The sequence below is a fragment of the Eleutherodactylus coqui genome, chromosome 9 (genome assembly GCF_035609145.1).
Source record: "Eleutherodactylus coqui strain aEleCoq1 chromosome 9, aEleCoq1.hap1, whole genome shotgun sequence".
NCBI lineage: Eukaryota > Metazoa > Chordata > Amphibia > Anura > Eleutherodactylidae > Eleutherodactylus > Eleutherodactylus coqui.
Genome location: NC_089845.1, coordinates 132,763,703 through 132,783,688, shown reverse-complemented (window position 1 = coordinate 132,783,688; position 19,986 = coordinate 132,763,703). Strand labels below are relative to the sequence as shown.

Sequence of the window (19,986 nt, the reverse complement as noted above, 5' to 3'; positions counted from 1 at the left end):
CATAGTTAATTAACTAGCTAATTACTACAATACAGATTACACGCCGGAATATAGTATATAAATCATGGGTCTTCTCATCAGCGGCTTATTCCCATTCACATATACAGTATCATCTCCTCACACACTTGTACTGAACACTCGGCTATCTCAGGAACATTCATTTGGTATTGGATTTTTATAACACGTTTCACTTGCCGAGAACAACAGATAAAGTAATGAACTAAATGAGTTTATTGAACATAAAACACATAACTGACATCAGCAAGTATACAATTATATTAGAGATAGGGACGTTAAAACAGTCCGGTGCTCTGCTTCCTCATTAGTAGGGACATTATGTGCCCAACCATTGATAAGACTGTAAACTATAGTCCTGGAGTTGGACGGCAGGATAATGTCCGCTACTAATCAAACACCTCTTATTGCTATTGTGTTAAAAGGGTATTCCGACTATTCTAAGTGAAAGCTATATGCTTCATAAGGCGATTAGATGTAATTCTGTAACATTATGTTAGAAGTGGTTTTACAAAGCTGCAGAGGCCTTACTTTACCTGTGCCCCCCTCCCTCCTCTTAGTTCTCCACTGGTATCCATTGGTTACGTCCTGTAGGCGCTGCTGTTTTACTGGTCGGGCATGCTCAGTGCCTTCCAATTCTGTAATGACGACACAGTTTGTACAGTTGTGAATGTTCACTCGTCAGTAACTGGCCGTGGGGCATTGTGGGACATGCACTTTTTGTGCACTCACTGGTGGTCATTTTAACCCCTTAATGACCACTCATGTTTTTTGACGGCGACTGAGGAGCTTTATTCTGATGCAATTGCCTTTTATTAGTGCTGTAATCTAAGAGATCTGCAGACTTGTCAAATTGTTATATAGGCAAAGAATTATGGGTTACGTTTTGTATTTCTTGATAGCAGATGGATTTCTGTTATTCTATCATTTACTGTATGAACCTTCTTTCATGTCTAGAAGGTTGTCGTCTACAGACAAAAAGAGAAGAGTTAAAGGGGTTGTAGCACATTTGACTTTTTTCACTTATCTGTCATGAGTGGTGGCATAGCGACTTACCTTCAAATACCTTGTCACTAACTATGACTATCTAAGGGCTCATGCCCACGAGCATTGCGGGATATGCCCGTGGATTTACGCTGCGGGAGTACCGCGATTAAAATCAAAATGTGAGCATTGGCAGGCAAAAAGCTATTAGGTTCAATAGAACCTAATAGCTGCGGAATTCACGTGTGGATTTCCGCCACGGGAAACGAGGTAGAAATCCGTTTGTGGGCATTCACCCTAAATGTAGAAATAACATGCAGAATATGTAATAACAGTATTACTTTGTAGTCAATGCCAACAACACTCAATAATTATCAGTACTGTTTCAGAGAAACGCAGGTTTTAGAAGAGAATACACAGCTTTCCCTTTAAGGTTTAACCCTTTCCAATCCACTGTCGGATGTCTAAAGACATTCTGATTGAAGGCTGTACAGCTCTGATGTCAGAAGACGTCCGGCAGGGTATTCTTACTGTAGATTACTGGCCGCTCTGTGGTCTGGGGCCTCTCCAGCATGTCACATACTGCAGTACTAGCTGTAGCCAACAGATGGCGCCATTGTGTAATGGCAGAAAGAGAAAACCCCCTAGGAAACCCTGAATCCAAAATTGGATTGAAAAGGGTTAAGACTTCTATACGTCTCTTAGAAAAGCCAGTTCCCATAGATATGCACAATATCTCTTTTAATAACAGTCCATGTACTGGGGTGTCAGAAATTTAGCAGCAGGCCTGCTGGCTAACTAGAGCTTCACCCTTTACTTAGGATGCCTGTCCATGATTTTTCACTGCGTTTCCCGTGACAATAATCCGGCTTCGGGGGAATACAGTGAACGCTTTCCATAGACTACTCATATCGATTCTCCGCTCGCAGGATTTAAATCGCAGCATGCTGTGATTTGCCTTGATTCTCCGCAGTAAGCCTATCTGTTAGATAGGCTCAACGTGAAGAGCCATCAGCTCTCCCCTGCTCCCTGGCGGCAGTTCCCGCAGCAAAGATCTGCTGTGGGATATCGCTACGCCCTTGGACAGGAGCCCTGAGTGTGCACCTCTAGTAGCTTTATGAGACCGGTCTCACATACAACTTGTTGCCAATGAACTCCTCAATGTTCTCCTTGATCCTCATCTGTTGTCCTACAGCACAATCCCATCATCTTTCTGGCCTGCACACAGTTCCTCTCCCTGGATCCCAGCATTTTTTCAGTGCCTCAGCAGCACATGGAGCTCCAGCCATCGCACTCTGTTCTCCAAGTCCTCTATAGCAGCTATCAGCCTCCAATCTTTCAATCCAGCAGCACAGCTCACTCTGCAACGGTCTCTGCATATAGACTGTTGGGCAGCATAAATTGTCCCTTTTTATATCCAGGCATCCTCCTCCTAGAAAGTTCCCACAGAGCATGCTCAGTCCTTACTCTCTCCTTTGTCATGTCAGGACCTTCAAACATGTGACTGCCTGCCAATCAAAGCACAGCACATAGGAGGCAATATCTGGGTGCAGTTTTTCAAACTGCCCCCTAGAGGTCACTATAGTCCCAGATTTCCCATCTTTATAGGATTTTTATCTCTTTAGGGAAGCCCCTAACATTTCCATACGACAGGTGATAAAAGTCTGATTAGTGGAGTTCTCACCAGAGACCCCACAGATCTTGGGAATTGGGGTCCCTTGTCCCCTTTCCTTCTCACTGTGGGCTCACTGCACCCCATGCAATGAGGAGGAGATTGAATGGAGTGGCAGTTGCGCATGGATGGTGTTGCTCTATTCATTTTCAATGGGACTGCCAGAGACTGAGAAGCGCTTGTATTCAGCTATTTCTATCAGCCCTATTGAATGGAGTTGCACTGCACATGTGTGACTGTTGCTCCATTCAATCTCCACATCATTGTAGGTAGTTGCAAGATTGGTGAGGGTCTCAACGGAAAGACCCTCACTGATCAGACTATTATCACCTGTCCTGTGGATAGCTGACAAAAGTCAGTTGTGGTGCAACCCCTTTAATGGGTAGAGCTCTTAGAAGAACAAAAGCTTTGGGCACCAAAATACAACATGTCTGGTACTTCTTTTATTATGGGAGAATCAGGACCCCGATACATATCAGATATTTGATTGGCCCCTTCGAAAAGAATGCGTTCAGACAATTTTACTCTAATGAATATGGAACCTTTAAACCTTTGGAATGAGATGTTCGAGGAGGAATGCACTGCTAGTTCCATTTTTATCTGTCTTGCAAGAGACAGATGACAACAGCTTACCTGAGTCAGGATACCATGCATGTCATGTGGGGTATAGACCACCATGGTGTGATCTAGTACAACGTCAGAACTTTTGTCCAGTAGTGCCTGAACTGCTAGAACCGCTCAGATGCATGATGGAGACCTCTAGCCACTGCGTCCAAATGGGCACTGTATTATGCTACAGGGCGCTTTTTGTCACCATGCATTTGTGTCATTACAGCGGTGGCATGTCCCGCCATCTCAGTTACGTACATTTGGAAAGGTTTGTCATAGTCTGGCAGCCCCAGTGCGGGTGCACTGGTTATCTGCACTTTCAGCTGATGGAAGGCTGACTCGGCCTGTGGGGTCAGGGCAAATGGGCGTGAACCCAAACAGTCGTACAGAGGCTGCATGGTCATGGAGGCAGAGCGTATCCATGGCCGACAGTATGAGACCAGTCCCAAGAAGGTACGCAACTGAGCATGGGAGTTGGGAAGTTGCATGTCACTTACCACCTTCGTGCGTTCCGGCGTCAGGTGTTTGGTACCTGGACCTAGGCAGTGGCCCAGGAACACTACGTGGGACTTGCAGAACTGAAGTTTCTCTTTGCTGGCTTTGCAGCCACTCTACTCTGATGGAGAAAACGCAAAATGCTTAGTGATGCATTGAGGCAACTATTTGGGTCAGGATTACACAAAAGTAAGTCATCAACATATTGCAAGAGGGCGGTGCCCTCGAGAATTGGCCAGGCATCTAATACCAGCTTCATGCATTTGGTGAACTGGTTTTGGGCTATTCTGAGCCCCTTGTGGCAGCACTGTCCAACAGTACTGCTTTCCTCTGAAGGTAAATACGAACAAATACTGACAGTCTGGCTGGCCCTTTATACTCTTTTTCTTAACGGGGAACAAAGGGGTATTGGCTGGGGAGACACATTCCTCGAGGGCTTTAAGTTGACATAAAGAAGAGATGGTGTCTGCAATTGCATCTTCCTGGGCATGTGCCAGGGGGTACTGACGGACCATGGGGGCTTTTTCCCCTTCATTTAGGTAAACCATCGGTGGGACTGACAGTCTGCCGAGGTCCGTCTTACTGGTAGCCCAAAGGCTCGACGGAACGACACTAAGAGCTTGTTCCTCTGCGTGCATGAGGGTGAGGTGTCGCTAGGTCTGCTGCCATCCGACAGAAGGTCGGGTGACTTTCAGACCGGGGGTGTATACGAGCCTCACCGGACGGGTGAAGTTCGATACGACATCCCAAGGGTCCCATCACGTCGGTTCCCAATATGCTTTCAGGACCTTCCAGCACAAGGAAGCACATGAGGCATCGCAACCCTTTAAACATTACCTCTAGCGGTTCAGTTTCTGCCAGCTGAATTGGCACTCCTGAAACCCCTTGCACCGTCTGCGTATTTGTGGAAACAGGGATATTAAGATCTCGTATTACTTGTGAACTGAGACAGGATTTTGTAGCCCCAGTGTCTATAAGGAAAGGCACTTCCCCACCTCCTATGGAAACAGGCTCAAAGATCTGAATGCCTCTGTCTTCTGCTTCCAATAGGGACACTGGGGCGGGATTGCCGGGACTTCATTGGGACGGATTCAGGCGACGCAGCGCGTCATTGCCGCTGGGAGTGGCGCCATGATCCGTCTCCTAGTCACGGGGTTTCTTCGGACAATGGCAATTCTTGGCCAGGTGGCCTGCCTTGCTGCAATTATAACACTTGCGTGTTTCTTCTACAGAACATTCTCTCAGAGACAGTACAATACTAACAGCATTTAGCAGTGATATAGACGTCCAACCAATCACAGAACTGACATTTACACAACAAAAGCAAAAATATACCTTCAAATTCCTATATGTTTTCTATTTTTAAGACCGTATAATTCACGTAATTCATTACAAGTTTCTTATTTCATTAACGCTTGGCTCCCTTCTTTCTATGACCCTGAATCGGTCAGAGAATGACAGGCCCTTTTCTAACTGACTCTGAATTTTATCTCTCTATGAAACAGAATAATAGTTAAGATATTAGAAAGTAGTCAGAATATTCAGACTTTAAACAACATTAATCATTAGTAATTACAAGAGGTATATTTCTCTGAGGATATGAAACACAGACTGAACAAAGTTGTTTTAGTTCAACAACAGGGAATAGTTAAACACATAGAAAAGAAAACATGCTAAGAGCTTCTAACAGCGCAACATTTTCCGCATTTTTAACCCTTGTATTCTTAAAAGCCCCCACAGATGCTTTCTTACACTTGTATGAAGGAGACTAAAACGTATAACAAAGATTAGATTACATAACATCAAGACATGCAAGACAAACAATAATGGTTATTTGTCACATAATTGTCCACAGATTCTGCATGAACTTGCTTTATGTCCCAAAGGAACACAGACTAAAAGGATTCCCTTTCTCTGATAACCGATTACTACCATATCTACACTTGCCTCAATCCATCTGTCTAACATACTTTTATCCAACCTTTTGACTATCTCTGAATCTTTCCCAAACTTGCTGGTTTAAGACTCCATTCTCCCAAAATTCTAAACACCTGCTTTTCTCAACAACTTGCTACATTCTCTCCCCACGGCTAACTTGCTTTCTCTGTCCTTTGCTACTTCTCTAGCTGTTTTCCATATAGGCATACTCCTTGCCCTGTACGTTTCCCATATTGTCTGTTCTTCGAGCCCTCTTATCCCTTCCCTGACTCTATGTTTCTTCTTTTATTATGGCTTCTATTCCTTTTTCTAGACCGGCGTCTCTGATATCTTTCATATGCCTTTTCCCGTACTGTTGCCAGAACTCATAGTTAAAGGTTCCCGCTTTTCTAAGTCCTATCCGCTTGTATATTTTATAGGCTTGCCTACAAATGTCCTTCCCTTCCCCCTCTCTTATTATCTCGATGGGTGTCAGATAAGGCTTAGACTGTTCGGACCCCATTCTGACTATGGACTTACCTCTTGATTTACCACTATCGTCCCTTCTGCCAAGTCCGCAACTGGCAGGATACTTATGGACTTTTTAGTACCTTCTGCCAAGTCCGCAACTGGCAGGACACTTATGGACTTTTTAGTCCATTCTGCCAAGTCCTCAACTGGCAGGAATTCTATGGCCCTTTTGCCAAGTACTGGCAGGAATTCTATTTGCAATCTCTTTCCTTCTTACGGGGATAGGGGGGACCAGGGTTCACCTCTATACGCGGCTTTAGTAATCTTGTAACAAATTACAGCTAAGTATATGAGTCCGGCAGTTAAAGCACAACAAAAAGCTATCAGTTCAATACTTTCAGCAGACAGCATGGCAATGTACACACAAGGGTTCTTCCGTCTAGCACGGTTACTAAGAACACCGTAAAATTACAGGCAGAAGCATCCTATATAACATGCAGCAACTCACTACCTGTCAACACGGGACTGAAGTCAGAGGAGCCCAGAGCTGGAAAATGGCAAGTCAAGGGCTTACCTTACACCAGTGTTTTTAAGATCTGGGGTCCCGTGGCCTCTGGTTCGGCTGGTCGGCAGGTAGGGTCGTCAGGTATCGGCTGCAGGTAAGGATTTAGCTTCTGCCCCACAGTTGGACGCCAAGTAATGTTAGGGATCTTTAACAGACCATTCAGCTGATGCTGTCTGCTTCCCAATTAGTCTGAATCATGAGTACTCATAGACAACTCAAATGGATGACCACACGGTATGCGGTTAGCCAAAGAAGAAGTGAAGTTTTTATTACAAGTATCTCAATATATAAAGAAGTAGCTCATACAGGATTCAATCACAGTGCATGTCCAAGGTCGTTGGATATCTGGAAAGAACAATTAATAATACCTTTATTCAAAGACTCCGGTCACAAGGACGTTACATCCACACATTGTGATAAGCTTATCAACGAACGGGATGAGAAGGAGGACAGATAATAACTCGTGTGAGAACAAGATCAGAAAGAGAGAAAAGATAATAGCTCAGAGAGAAATTAAACTTATTTTTCTCTTATTTATTAATTGCAAAGGGAAACTAGAATTAACCCATCACAGTCTTCGTGGACCAACACAATGATGGGATATTCCAGCAGGGTAATGTACTGCGCCATCGGGCCTAAGTTGTCCCGAATGGATTCGATGAGCATTTTGAAGAATTCCTAAAAAATGGCGTGGCCAGCACATTCTCCCGACTTGTGCCCAATCAAGCATTTATGTGATGTGGGGGAGAGGTCCATTCACACCTTAGGTCCTCACTCTACAAATACCACGGATCTGTGGGTTATGCAGACTGCATGGCTCAACATCCCTTCAGACATCTTCTGTCTACTTGTGGAATCGATGCCACTTTGAGCTGCTGCACCTCACCAGCGGCATTGTCAACATCCTAATTTTTTTCTGGACAGCTGAGCCAAATTCCACGGATGGACAAAGATTTTTACGGACATATGTCCCATCCTTTATACAGACCACACCTCCATGTCACACCTTCAGAACACCCCTAAAAAGAGGAAATATGCCAACCTACCAAATTACTGTCTCTATACTCTGTTCTATAGTACCTTGGTGTACTGCAGACTCTGGTCTTCACTCTCTGCCCACCGGTTCTTACAGACAGAGGGCGAGACGGGCCTTGGTTGGCAAACAAAGAAAGCTGGGACTTAATGAATAGAAATACCCACTCTTGTCAGAAAAAGACAGGTTACAAAAACCCTGCGAACCAAAGGTGTAGGTGAATGATAGGCCGCCTGCAGACGAGCGGGTCGTATCCGGCAGTGAGAATTCTCGTCGCGGGACCCGACCCGAGAACCTGCAGGGACGAGCGCGTACTCACCCGCGCCTGGCGGCCCCGGCTCTTTCATGTGCCGACTGCCACGCAGCGGGCGCATGCGCAGACCGGAGCCGGCGGCTGGGTGAGTGCGAGCCCCGCACAAAAATAGGACATGCCGCGGTTTGTTTGCCGCGCGAGATTTCGCGCGGCCAAACCGCGGCCGTCTGCATAGCAGTGCGTATTGTAATGCACTCCTATGCAAACTTTCAGTGGCGGAAATCCCGCGAGAAATACCGCCGCGGGATTGCCGCCCGTGTGCAGGCGGCCATATGTAGAGATAATAAAAAATGTTTTCTTTAATGTATTGTAACACATCCATGAAGCTATAGAAGCGCTTCATATTTTGTTAATTTTTATTGTTCATATTTCTATTCTATTTTATATTCTTCATCGTTATTTTTTATATTTTTAATCAAAATCCTTTTTCAGTTCTATTTCTTTCTATGTGTTTTTAACATACGTTATTGTGACATATATTGTCCTGTATTATCTTAACACAGTTTTAATTGTATTTTGTTTTGAGTATCTTGCCCTTGAATTTATAGTTCTATGTAATGTGTTTCTTGGAGGTTTCCAGGTTATAATTACCTCTTTTTTGACACAAGATAAGATATAGTACCCTATAAGGTTTACATATGTGGTGCTGGTTTAACCCTTTCCAATCCAATTTGTATCCAGATTTTCCTAGGAGGCTTACTCCTTTTCTGCCGTTATACAACGGCGCTATATGCTGGCTAAAGCAAGTACTGCATGAGGTGACACGTTGGATAGGCTTTGACAGCAGAGAGGCTGGCAATATACAGTTAGAGAACCCCGACAACGTCTTCCAACATCAGAGCTGTACAGCCTTAAATCACAATGTCTTCAGAGGTCAGACAGTGGATTGGAAAGGGTTAATAGCATGTATGCTAAATCTGGATTTATAGGCGGTTAGCAACCATGCTCGCCAGGCTAGAGGAGGTCCGACACGATATTAGTTCCTGTCCTATGACTTATGGCATTTCAGTGTATGCTTGTGGCCATCCCTGGTACTGCAGCTCAGTCCCACTTACAAAACGTCCCAGAAAACGTCTTTAAGAGATCGAAAGACATCACAGGGAGGCATGAACCAGAAACATATATTTTAAGGCATATATTTCTTTAATTTAGGGGGGGAAATAATAGTTAATTCCGTGGAAAAGACAATAATCCATAAACATAAGATATTAAGGCTCCTGAAAATTCCTTGGGTGGTGGGTTGATTGCACATAATGTACTTACTCCGCCCCCAGCACTACATTTGCAATCTTTCCTTTCTTTCCCCTGGATATATATAAATGATGTATAAATGTAATGAGGCGAGCGGTGTCATTTATTGTATATATGCAATCACTCAGCAATGATCACTCGGAGCCGCGGAGCCTAATGGCAGAATGCAGCTCAGCCCTCCATCCAGACAGGCTATTTATATTTCGTCTCTGTACCGTTGTCAGATGCAATCCTTCCAGCGCTCAGTCTGGGCTGCGCTATTTATCAGTCCATGTTACAGTATCTGACAGTCTGAGATATTGTAACTATCCCGTGCTCTCTTGATTTTACTATAATTCAGACATCTTCAAAGCTTCTTGCCAGCCTCTGTCAGAGTCTACGTCAATCTCAATCTCCGGGAGTTCGCTCTGATTTATCTCGCAGGTACTCCGCGCCCGACTCTTCCTGTCCCATAGATTTGTGAGTCATAAGGTTCCTGTCACGATTTGCATCACTGCTAAAGTCACTTTATCTCCTGCAAATAGGAATATGATATGTGTAAGATACTCTACTACAGGAAGGAAGATGATGCAAGCAATTACCTTACAGGGGTTCTGGTTTACAAAATGCATTTCAAATGCTCTGCTAGAAGAATTTGGGAAAAATAGCGCACAGTTCCCCATTCAGGACCCTCATCTATTCACCAGAGCAGCTGCAATGATGGTCTCTCACTCTGGAGGACCTAGTACATGTATTATGCAGACAGTCCATTCATTTTAATAAGAACTGTGTAATACTTTTTTTCTCCTGTGGTGGCGCTATAGGGAAAATGAACACTTGCTGACAGGTTCTCCCTATAGATTACAGCTAATTGTTGGGGATCTCATCAGTGCAACCAGGGAAGCGCTTAGGTTGGATGGTACGTTTTGCAGCACCTATTAGCCAGTATATTGATACAGCCCCAGAACCAAGCTCAATATATAAATACAGAACCAGAACTAAGTTCGTTTTATAGATACAGCACCAGGACCAAGCTCATAACATAGCATCAGAACCAAGCTCAGTGCATAAATACAGCACCAGAACAAGCTCATACCAGAAATACAGAAACAAACTCATAACATAAATACAAAACCAGAACCAAGTTCATAATGTTAATACAATCACCAGAACCAAGCTTATAATGTAAATACAGCATTAAAATATAAATACAGTAGCAGAATTAAGCAATTCTGTTGCCCAACGGCTAACAGTGATGTCTCGAAACATCAGAGGCTAGGAAACAGACAGGAGGATGTTTCATGTAGCTCCACAAGACACTAGCTGGCTAAAGGGGGATGGGAATGTAAGAGTGTATCACCTTGCCGATTGTATTGAAGATCATCTGCCTGGGCCTCCCTAAACGGGTGATCTCCCCCAGCCTACATCCGCCTGGTGCCCCCTCTGTAAGCTGGTGACTGGTGCCCCATGCAACTCCACAGATCGCAAATAGCTAAGGCAAGCCATGAATACAGTGTACAAATAGTCCTACCATAGTGTACAAAGAACATTGTTGTAAGATGTCTAAATTACCTGGCCAGATGGTTGCCTATATAACATTGCCATTCAATAGTCTGCGGATTGTGGTAGGATCCTGAGCAGCAGCCTTTCCTTAGGCTAAGGCATCAAGTGTGGGAACAGGAGTGAAGACTCTGAGTGTCCAGGTTAGTGGCGTCCCCTTTACTAGTGACAAGTGATGCACATGCCTAAGGCTATTCCTGGACAGTATGTGAATATATATTCCTGGCCCTCCATAAATGTCATACATGTCATGTCTTTTGTAGATGCGCTGTGCAAAGTTGTCTAGTCATCTTGTTAGGTGTATTGCGCAGCTGCAGTAAATGAGAGGTTAATGTTTACATGAGACTGGGAGATGCCTGCAAATGCATCAATCTATGTCCTGTCATGTGGTATGTGAGATATTATAAGTATGAGTGTCTGAGAGTGGGAAGAGAGTTCAGTTCTTCTTCTGAATTCCCGAGTGAGAGTGCCAGCCACATGGGGGTACTTTCAATCCTCATGTGGTGAAGAATGGAAGAAAAAGAGAGGTTTCCTGAGTACCCCAATGCCAGGAGCCAACAGTGAGTGAGGACAAGTAAGAGAGAGATTTAGAGATGAGCAAGAAGAGACGGCCAAGACCACCATGCAGAGGTACTGTTCTATGAGAGGGTCTGTGAAGTGACCCCACACCTATCCTCCTCTGGAAAGTTCACCGTACTGGAGCGGTTCCTAGCAGATAACTGCGACTGCAGGACCAGTGTCATCCTGAGTTTCCTCTCTGACCTCTAATCTTCCATTAAAGTTGCACATGAGGAGGCTTTATTTGACCATCTGTTCTGCACCAGTGTATTCTTGAGTGTATCCTGATAAAGTCCCCAAGTAAAGTTTTGCCAGGCCCTGACCGTTCCCAGGGACCTGAGGTACGTTACACAGTCTGAGGCTTATTTATTTACTGCTGAGGGTCATTCCGGTGGCTAACGGAACGATGGTGGCACCCGTGACAACCTTATCTCCTGTTCTTATTTTTATTGTCCATCCCTCTCCTAGGGGTGTCCGGAAGACGCCCAGCGTTGCTCTGGTCGAGGCTACAAGTGTCCCCTCTGGGAGGCAGCCTGGTAAGTGCCACTGTGACAAGTGACCACTGTACCATCCCAGCTCCTCAACGTATTCTCTGTGTCCGGAGTCATCCTATGGGACGCTGCAGTGAGAGGCGGCCTGGGGCAGTGTCCAACTCTCCAGGATCAAGATCAGATGATGAGTCTTTCTGTCTCTGAATGCTTAGGCTCTGGCTTTTCGAGATCGGCATCTTAGACGGCGCTTTGTCTCCCACTACTCAACCGGTACTCTTTTCAGTCTCTAGACTCAGTCTCAACAACATGAGAAGAAACAGAGCTCACATCCTTCATCTAACTTAACTGCTTTAGTAACATTGCTTGTTTTGTCCTTAGGCGCTGGGGGTACAATCAACGGACCTAAGTAGCACATCCTTGCTTCTCTAAATCATCACCTTTAGGCTCCGCACTTCATAGACTCTCTCAGTCTACTTTCAGTTACAAAAAGACATTTCACAAAGATCCCAAGTACACTCTTGGTCTGTACAATGTCACACACAATCCCCATACTTCCCTATTATGGAGCCATTAGCACTCTGTGTGCATTATGGTGTCTTTGCATAGTACCATACTCTTTACTCAGAGGCCGAATCCCAACCTATAGCTACGTTAGTAGTGCCTAATGTAAAAAGCACACCTATTGTTTACCTATCAACAGAACATGCTCCATACAGTCATTGAAGCAGCAGAGACTACTGGGAGACGTAAATCAGAATTCCGCAGAACTGTGAATGTAGCTCTGGCCTTGTCTATAACCCAGGATTAGTGCAAAGAAAGTAATTCCACATTTTATGTAGAATTCTATCTCTGTTTAAAGTGGCAAGGGAACATTTCAAAACTTCAATTTGGCCAATTCGACAAATTTGAGCAGAAAGTTTGGTTCGGTCAGAATTAGTTTGAGCCGAACCAGAACTTCACCAATACCCTAAAACTGGTGAATAGCACGGTCTAAGAGCCCTAAAAGCTCTGTATAGCACTCTTAAGTTACCTAGGAGGGTATCTAAGTACGCTTGAGGTGTTTTAAGGCAAAGTTACTGAAGAACAAAAAAAGAAGAAGAAAGAAGAGAAGGAAGGAAAATGATTCCTTCTTCTTATTTTTACTCATTCTTTTTTCCCTCTCATTCTTTCCCCTCTTCTCCTGTTTTCTTCTTTTCATTCTTCTTTTTCATCTGTATTTTCTTATTTTTCTACTCCTTCTTTTACTTATTTTTTTCCTTTTCCGTCTTTTTTTTCTCCTACTTTTCCCTCTCCTTCCTTTTCCCTCCTGCTTCTTTTTTTCCTTTTTCCTTCATCTTTTTCCATTCTTTTTAAAAGAAGCAAAAAGGAAGAAGAAAAAAGCTGAAGAATTTTAGTGGGTTTGGCTGAGACATTCCACCTGCGGTTCAGGTTCTACTGTTGTGCTCAACACTATCTATCTACATAAAATAATATTCACTATGAACCGACAGTCCCTGGTCCTGCTTGCTCTGTCAATGCACTCAGACTTGTAAGGCTCGTGACTACTTATTAACATATTTATAGTTTGCAGCGAGAGCTGTGGCTGGACAGATGGCAATATTCTCCTTTGTTCCAGACCATATTGCATTTTCATGTTACACGTTTTTGTTCTCTTAGGTCTACATTGTTTTGAGTGCTGTTTGGGGCCCTCTATCTTCCTAGTATATAAAGCTTATTTATGGACCTTTCTATACTTTGTCTACTTTGGGGGACGCTGGTGTGTTCATTGTCACCGTAAATCTCAGTCTTCTCTTCTGTTTGTATAAACCTTATCTTAGAGATTTAGAGATACTAAAGAGTTGGATGAATAGAATTTAAAAAAAAGAGTATTATAGTATATCTCCATAAGAACCCCAGCAGCCAGAGCATCATATGTGTCTTCATCTGGATAAGCAATTATAAATTCTGATACGGTGAGTAGGCATCTGCATTACAAAAGTTTGTGATCCATCTTTAAAGCTCTATGCCAGAAGAATCAAACAAGAAGGTATTGCCATAGTAATATTCTGGTATATAGGGAGCACTATGGTCTCCATTTAATATATTCACAAAAGCATTGTGGAACTTCCATCCAGATTGTGTTGGGAAAACTGGAGATGTGCCACAATGATTTTTTTGAACAGAAGTCCTTTTTTTGTGGTGACTTCATGGAACACTATTCTTGACCAGTGATTTTCTAATAATGGACATATCAATGGAGTTTATTGCAGTTTATACAATCTTCTGTAGGTCCTTTGCTGTTCCCTTTAGGTTCTTTCTCACCTCTTTCATCATTACCAGTTGTGCTCTTGCAGTGAGAGTAGCAACAGTTCTGAATTTTCTCCATTTGCAGATAATGCGTCTAATCTTGGGTCTATGTACACCCAGGTCTTTAGCAATGATTTTGATGCCTTTTCCATCTTTGTACGTCTCTATTACACGTCTTATGGGGTCTTCTGTAAGTTGTTTGAATCAGGACATGGTTTATATTAACCAATCCTTCTCGTGAAAAACAGATTTGTCAGTAACCAGGCTTTGTGTGTCTTTATGGAAAGACAAAGCACCTGTGAAACCCACAATTCTAATCTCACCTCCTTAACAGAAACACTTGTTGCCAGTTAGCTCTTGGAGAAGCCAATAACATAGAGGTTTATTTATTTTTTCTCCTTGCACTGTGGATAATAACTCAATTTGCTCAATAAAAGACATGAATGGTACAACTGTTAAGGTGTTATTAGTTACATTGTGTTGGCCTATAGTTATTACTTTATTAGTAATCAATGAAGAAATCTGGGCCATTTCAAAGGGTTCACTTACTTTTTCTTAGCACTTATTTTTACTAACCTCTGAAGCTCCTTTAAAAACAAAGATCAAAAGCCTAAATTCTTGGCACTTTATCAGCTGTATTCTTTCTGGCAGTTTAATCCTGAATCAGAGTTCTGCTATTCATGGAACTGTAGCCACACATCAGGTAGATGTTGGTAGATTATAGCTGATTGCGCCAACAATCTACTGAGTTTAGTATAGATATACAGCATACGGGCTTGTAGAAGGTTCTGCATAATGGTTTCATAAAGAAATATTGAATCTCACTCAGTTCATGCTGGTCGGGTGTGACGGTTGACAAATTGAACTTAGTAAAAGCACAGTATAAAGTAAGCTCTCCCAGTGGTGGATGCAGGTAGGCAGAATTTTCTTTTTTTTTTGAGTGTTACGGGACTAAGATATTGATGACCTATCCTCAGTCCTGGAAAACCCTCATAGCTCTACAATGAATTTGGAAAGTCTTCAGACCCTTTCACTTTTTTTTTTTACATTTTTTCATGTTGTGTTCTTGTGCAAATATAAAAAAATGCAAGTTTATCCCTATCATTCTGCACCCAAAACCCTATAATGACAAGGTGAAAACTAAATGTTAGAAATCTTTGTGGATTTTAAAAAAAAAATGAAAAACTGACATTTTGCATTAACATAAGTATTCAGGCCCTTTAGTATGACACTTGAAATTTAGCTCTGGGGGCCTCCCATTTCTCTTGGTCATCTTGGAGATGTTTCTACACTTTGTGGTCAACTGTAGTTAATTCAGTTGATTGGACATCATTTTAAAAGTGGTTCTCCTGTCTATATAAGGTCTCACAGCTTACTATGCATATCAGAGCCAAAACCAAGCTATAAGGAGGAAAGAACTATCTGTACAGCTCAGAGACATGATTGTGTGGAGGCACAGATCTGGAGAAGGCTACAAAAAGAATTTCTGCTGCACTGAAAGTTCCCTCTATAATTCTTACATGGAAGAAGTTTGGAACAACCAGGACTCTTCCTGGAGCTGGTCGATCCACCAAACAAAGTAACCAGAGGAGAAGGGCCTTGGTAACAGAGGAGACTAAGAACACAATGGTCACTCTGGCTGAGCTCCAAAGATCTTCCAGAAGGTCAACCATCAGCGCAGCACTCTACCAATCTGGGCTTTATGGCAGTGGCCAGGAAGAAGCATCTCATCAGTAAGACACATGAAAGTCTGCTTTGAGATTGACAATAAGCACCTAAAGGCAGAGGCGCTGTTAGGGTCTTAAAAGATCAGGGGCACAAGCCCCAAGGCATATGTTGTGCTCCTCCTAAAAAGACAACATGTATAGATACCATATAACACTGTTGCTGATATACTGGAAGCTCAGAAGCAAAAATTACCAACATACAGTAATTAAATTATTATACATACTATTACTGAACAAAATACACTATACAGACACCAATGTTACTGCTCTACAAGGCTCAAATAATACCGCCACACCATGACCACTACTGCTCCATAATGACTGACTAATATTACCATACTGCTACAGAATGAAAACCATGTGACCCATATTCTGCTCCATTTTAATAAAAATAAGTATTTTAATAAAACACATCAGTCTTTTGCATCGATAGAGTTAGATTTTTGAACTAGGCTAGAGCTACATGTGTCTGGACGTTGAAATCACAACGTAACTTCTCCCCTATGGAGAAAGTTGTCACCAGCGACTTCTGAACTATTGCAAATGTCCCAAGCATGGCAAAACGTTTTCATTAGTCCTGTTTGCTCTTTCCCCATAGAGAACAACTGAAGTCTTAAAGGGATATTCCAGGATTTAAAAAAAAAAAAATTCTATTGATGACAGACAATAGATGATCGATAAAGACCTGCTGCTCGGATTCCCGCTGATCTGCTGTTACTGCAGTAGTCCCAGTAAGCAGAAAGGGCTGACCATATTGCAGCGGCCTGGGTTAGCACTTCACCACAGCTCCAATTAAATTCAACTGAACTGTGCCTGCAATACCAAACCAGGCCACTGCTCTATCATCAGCACTTTCTGCTGCCTGTGCTGACCACAGTGACAGCAGCTTCCGGGAATCAGCTGAACGGCAGAGATCCCGAGTGGTGGGTCCCCACCGATCATCTATTAATGACCTATTGGTCCTTAATAGAAAATATAAAAAGTCCTAGAATACATGTATTCTATTACACGGGTCAATATTGGGCCCAAACGTTCCTCCAAACACTCATTTACTCAATTATCGGGCTATATAAGGCAACGGCCAACAAACAAGTGAACGCGTATTCATTGGCTGATCATTCACTTTCAGCAAGCAGAAAAATGCTCACTGATCAGCAGGACATGTGAACAGGAAGACGTAGAGCCAACCTATGGGAAAAACCATTATACCAGCGGTCATTCATCAATAGATGCTGATTCTCGGCTCGTGCAGAAGAAAATGACTTAAGCTACAATCGACATGAGTGTAACAATCGGCATGAGTGTCGACCAGGGCTCGTTAGATTGAACTCAGGGCTCAGCTCATCTGAAAGGATCCTTATGGCCAGGATTTTAATACGATTTTCTGTTACCCTGTAGCAAGTCATAAATGCAACGCAATTCATAGTAAAATAAGCAAACTCCTAAAATAACAGAAAATAATGCCGCCATGTCTGTAACCTTTATCTAGTTCATTGACTGTCAATGGCTAGGAACAAGTTAAGTGGTAATAACTTAGTGATTCTGAGATTGTTTTTTATGACAAGTTGTACTTAATGTTTGTGCTGAATGTTCCTCAATACGTTTTGTGTATTGAAAAATTTGCAACTTTCAAACTTTGAATTTGTGCTTGTAAGACAGATATCATACCACGCAAAATAGCTAATAAATAACATTTACCGTATGTGCGCTTTATCAAGGCTCTAAGATAATGGGCCGAAACATGTTGCATATCCAATAAAGAAGTCTATACCATAGGTGATAGAAGAATTTTAAGGTCCATCCTCGGAAGCGCTGGGTGTTTTTTTCCTGATTTCTCTCAGCTATCCATCATTGGGTCCTCTTTATTGGGGGACACAAGTACATGAAGCAGCTCTCCTGATTCAAGGATTGAGGAAAAGGATCGTGAAGGAACATCTTCTTATTATTACAAGTCTGCTGGGACATGGAGGTACTAGTGGGGTGCCCTAACAAGGAACCCTACTAAGTACTGGGTAAGTGCCATCAACTTTACTTATTTTACACAATAAGTCACTTTGTGAAGTGCTACTCTGACCCTTTGTTTTATTCAGATAAACAAAACTAATATATTACCCTGAATCTGCAGATTTTAGAAATATCCCACGTGTGGCCCTAGTGTGTAACATGCCTCAAACATAGGCTTCAGAAATCAATCAATCTGAAAGCGCTGCCTCTGATTGGCTGAGCGCTGTGGCTAATCAGAGGCAGCGCTCATTCAAAGAATGACAGCTCTGCGCTGCCTCTGGTTAGCCACAGCACTCAGCCAATGAGAGGCAGCGTTTTCAGGGCGCGGGGATTTTTAAATCCCTGGCTGGAAGTCCAGGAGAAGAGAAGTGCCGGCACCTGCAAGAAGACATGCCGGAGATTACAGCGCTTCCCAGGTGATGTATTAGTTTTTTTGTTCTTTTTTTCAACAGTCATGAATTATTTTCAGGGGGAGCTTGAAATATTTCAAGCCCCCCCCCCCCCCTCCTGAAAAGTCTCACCACGGGGAGTCCCATGCCACTGCTGTCACAGCAGTGGCAGAGAACCGCGAGCATCTCCCATTCATTTTAATGGGGCTGGCGCTGCTGCCGCTGACCTCATTAAAGTGCATGGGAGAAGATTACTATCTCCTGCCACGGCTGTGACAGCCACAGCAGGAGATTCCTTCAGCCCTGCAGGGATGGGAGGCTGTTTCCCTGTGGAAACGCCTCGCATCCAGGGATTATAGAAGGATTGTGAGAGCGATCATGGGAAGTCAATCACATCCCGATATCACTCTTGCCAGTGTGCAGGAGCCCTTACATCTGCCAGTTCTTTTTGCACTACGTGCGACTGAGCTGGGCCACTCTCCACCATTGTTAGGGAGAGATCACAGAGCCACCTGTGACAATCATCTTAAGAGCCCCAGTATCTCCTGGCTGGCCTTCCGCCCGGTCGCCGCACTAGTAGCCTGTGGTACCACCTCTAGCTTGTGTGTAAGATATGATATGGGTGGGCATTGAGGCTCTAGTATTCTGTTGTGTCGCCTCTAGCTTGGATACAAGATGTGATACTGGCAGGCTTGGGGGCTCTAGTGCCCTGTTCTACCACCTCTAGCTTGGATACAAGATGTGATACAGGCAGGCATGGAGGCTCTAGTACACTGTTGGGCAGCCTCTAGTTTGGATACAAGATGTGATACGGCCACGATTGGGAGGTATACAGATTCCATATGGTATTCTGCAGCAAATCAGAACACATTTGTTATAATTGATCCTCTAGATCGTGCAAACTTGTAGGCAATCAAAGTTGTCATCGCAGATGGTTCCATAAATGTTTTATTTGTGATAAATCTGGTGACTTGGCAGGTCATGGAAGTGTGACAATGTTGTGGAGGCTCCTGTAACCCCCTTGTGTGTGCAGTCGCGCATTATCCTGCTGGATGCCTCTTGGAAGCTGCCATGAGAGGAACACTTGTGGCCGCAGGATGTCCTTAACATATCACTGAGCTGTCATTGTCCCTTGTACCAATACTAGGGGTGACTGACTGTCAAATGTGATAGCCCCCCAGACCATCACACCAGCAGTGGTGCCAGTGTGCTGCTCCATAGCAAAGGCAGGATTGAGGTGCTCACCCCTAGATCTCCACACATGAACACAGCTATCGTCAGTGCCCAAACTAAACCTAGGTTCATAGCTGAAGACAACCCGGGTTCCACTCCGTAGTAGTCCAATTTTGTCATTAAAGACACCACTGCAAATGGAGGCAATGGTAGGTGGATGTCAAAAGCAGTACACATAATTGATGCTATGAGATCAAATATCCTTCAGGCAAGCACCTGGAAATGGTTCTGACAGACACGGGGCCTGTAACCATGGCGCCACCTGTCTCTGGATGGCGGACAACAAAGCAGTTGCATCTGCTTTTTTGATGATCAGACGAGCCTCTCTACGGGTGGTCTGTCGAGGGCTTCCTGAGCCCGATTGCCTTGTGTGCAAAACCTCCCAACTGTCTGGTCAGAACAGCCCAGGTGGCGGGCTAGTCATCAATCCATCT

At 43.6% G+C, this 19,986-nt stretch overlaps 1 long non-coding RNA gene across 1 annotated transcript; it reads right to left on the bottom strand.

Moving 5' to 3' along the window:
• Positions 1 to 9,410: 9,410 nt before the first annotated feature.
• LOC136578854 (uncharacterized) lies at positions 9,411 to 11,033 on the bottom strand. Its single transcript, XR_010786668.1, has 2 exons — positions 10,877 to 11,033; positions 9,411 to 9,839 (listed from the first exon to the last, which is right to left on the bottom strand). It is a non-coding gene; the product is annotated as an uncharacterized lncRNA (long non-coding RNA).
• Between the last annotated feature and the right edge of the window lie 8,953 nt (positions 11,034 to 19,986).